Below are 3,153 nucleotides of genomic sequence, written 5' to 3'. Positions count from 1 at the left end.
CATAATTGAATAGTTTTCTCACAAGATGGAAATTAGACGAGACCCATAATTGAATATAAAGGAAGCTGACCTATCATCTTCAGAATTGATGGAGTCAACGTGGTTCATTCAATTCTCATAAACACTTACCATGCTAATCCCCTCAATCCCTTCAGTGCAAGCAAACTGATTATGTATTTAGCTCTAGATACTTAAAGTTAGATATATACCATGAAGTAGCAGCAAATTTATAGATTATTTTTTCTTGATCCCAAGAGGAGCTCTGGGATACATAGGGTTAATGAGAGCACTGAAAGTTTTTGTGTAGGCAAGAGGACATTAGTACCCTGATTAGATAATGATGGACTTAGTACTGAAAGCTTGGGCACAATTGCAGTTGGCAGAGTTGAGGGAGTCCATAGTCCATAAATATATGAAATTTAACACATATTCTGCATTTTTTAGGTGCATAAATATACTAAAACACCAAGACTAAAACACCAAGAGTGGGCAAGACAAAAATTGGAACAACAGGCAAGAGCCCATGAATCTTGAAGGTAGGCTATATGAAGTGCAAAAATTAATTCCAGATGAACAGGATTAATAAATGTGAATGGCCACATTAGAGACAAGGCAGAGCTTCCAAATGTAGACAATTAGCCTCTTGCAATGATAAAAATAAACTGAACCTTCATCTAAAATGAGGTACATAGGATCACAAAACAGGTCTATTTTAATGTGTAGTTCCCTTATAGCTACACTGTGATTCATTTCTTAAATTGTCAGTAGCTTATCTGACCTAAGATTAGATATGTTGCTATTCTGTATTATTGGAAATAATATTTAAATGATTCCTCCTCCTAAAGGCATTGAAAATGTAGATGAAAGAGGAGGTAATTTTGGGAGGGAGATAACAGGAAAAGATTTATTGAAGGAATACAGTCAGTTGATGCCACCATCTAGGATGGAACAATGTTTTATTTCTCATAAAATAGCACTAAAATATTCTATAGTACCACAATAACAATTCTTCTTCACCAGAATTTACTTCTCTTTAGAATTTTCCTCAGGGCAACTTTGACATCCTTGTTCCTCAGGCTATAGATCAAAGGGTTCAACATGGGTATCACTATGGTGTAAAACACTGAGGACACCTTCCCTTCTATAGATCTGACAGAAGAGGGCTGCAGGTACATAAATGCTGTAGAACCATAGAAGAGAGAAACTGCCATGATATGAGAGCTGCAAGTGCTGAAGGCTTTGAACCTTCCCTCAGTGGACTGGATGCGGAGAATGCTGGCCATAATGAATATGTAAGAGCTACAGGTACAAAAATATCTAATGAACCTAAGAATAGAATCAGTACTTCATTGATGTAAGTACTGGAGCAGGATAGCTTCAAAAGAGAAGATCACAGAAATAATGATTGATGATGTTTTTCTTGCAAAAGATCACTCTAAGCATACAGCTTGTGTGAGCTGTGGCACCAACAAAGGCCATTACATATACCACACTGACTAGCCCTGAGCAGATCTGTGGGGACATAATGACATTATAGAGCAAGGGGTTACAGATGGCAACATAACGGTCATAGGCCATCACAGCCAGCATGTAACAGTCAGCAATTACAAAAATGAGGAAGAAATAGAGCTGAGTCATGCATTCAGGGTAAGAGATGATGTTTTTTTCTCCAATAAAGTTTACTAGCATTTTGGGAGTGATGACAGTTGAGTGACAGAGATCAATAAAGGATAGACAACTAAGGAAATAATACATGGGGGTATGAAGGTGAGAACAGAGAGCAATCAATATTACCATACCCATGTTTCCTACCACAGTGACCAAATAAATGCCCAGAAAGAGGAGAAAAGGGGAATCTGGAGCTCTGGCTGGTTTGTCAACCCTGCAAGAATAAATTCTGTCACTGTGGAATGATTTCCCATGAACGTTTTTTGGGTTTGATCTGTGGGAAAGAGAGAAAAGCAATGTATTAAAAGAGGATCTTCGTTACCTTCCCCATCCAGAGAAAGCTCACCCACAGTGGAAAATTTATAAGTTATGGCTATCTTGATCCCTTTGAGTCTGTCTCTTTGTCCTCTGAATACATATTCCACTTCCATACTATCCATATCAGGAATAATAGAGGGCAGGCAAACTCAAAGCAGATGTTTTAATTTCCACTGAGATGTAAGACTGAAGACTAAGCTTCTGAGTCAAACAATGTAACCACTAATGACACAGATGGACAGGTTCAGGGAAAGAGAAAAGAAGAAAATTCCAGCTGTTCTTTATCATCTACATTTCTAGCTCATTGACTGTTGACTGAGTTTTGACTGTCCATGTTTGTGAAGCTTTACAAGGAGCCCACTAGTTTCCTCTGCTGGATGATATGGTAGGGACCATGACCTTGGTCTTCATTTCAGACAGGAAAGCAGTGTTACAGAAGAGTGGTGGCTGCCTAGAGGTTATCAGTTTAAAAAAGTCACTGGAAAATGCTAGGTTCTAAGGGATTGGAGCCACTGCAATTTTGATTACATCTGTATATTTTCCCCTTTTGCCCCAAGTGCTTTGGCATTCACAAAGTAGAATATGTTATGGATAGATTAATTGAAACAGGAGAGGGTGTTTCACAGAGCTTTTGGATTCCATAACTATCAGTTTAGATAGACAAATCAGGATACTGAGTTATATATACACTTACCCTCCAGTGTGGCACTTTATAAACTCTGCACTGACATTGTCCTTGAAGGAAAACAATCTTGATGAGGTTAGATTTGATCCCTGACATATAGTTTTATGTTAAATGGAGGAAAAATATGGAAATCTGTTTTTAAGCTATTCGCTATTCTGAATTTTAAGCCCTTGAAATGATAATTTCTGAATGTGAATTTTCACAGATCATCCTCTACAGGTTCAGGAATAAACTGCTCCTATTATTTCACCAGGGCTGCATGTTACAAGAGGATTTCCTTCCCAGTTTTAAGATTTCAAGGTTCTTATTAGAAATGCTATGGACAAAGGCTTGACAAGAGACTCACCAGAGATCCAACTCTGTTGGGAAAAAAAATTGATGGTTTACCCTTCTTATTCCCTAACTCTAGCATTTGGATTCATACTCCAAGTATCTAACAATCTCTCTTGGGAGTTGGTAGGGAAATTCCCTGCCTCACTCTA

General features: G+C 38.0%; 1 pseudogene; it reads right to left on the bottom strand.

Moving 5' to 3' along the window:
- Positions 1–1,013: 1,013 nt before the first annotated feature.
- LOC118838078 lies at positions 1,014–1,940 on the bottom strand (annotated as a pseudogene).
- Between the last annotated feature and the right edge of the window lie 1,213 nt (positions 1,941–3,153).

Source organism: Trichosurus vulpecula, chromosome 2, assembly GCF_011100635.1.
Source record: "Trichosurus vulpecula isolate mTriVul1 chromosome 2, mTriVul1.pri, whole genome shotgun sequence".
NCBI lineage: Eukaryota > Metazoa > Chordata > Mammalia > Diprotodontia > Phalangeridae > Trichosurus > Trichosurus vulpecula.
Note: the sequence above shows the minus strand (reverse complement) of the source record. Positions and strands in the feature narration are given on the sequence as shown.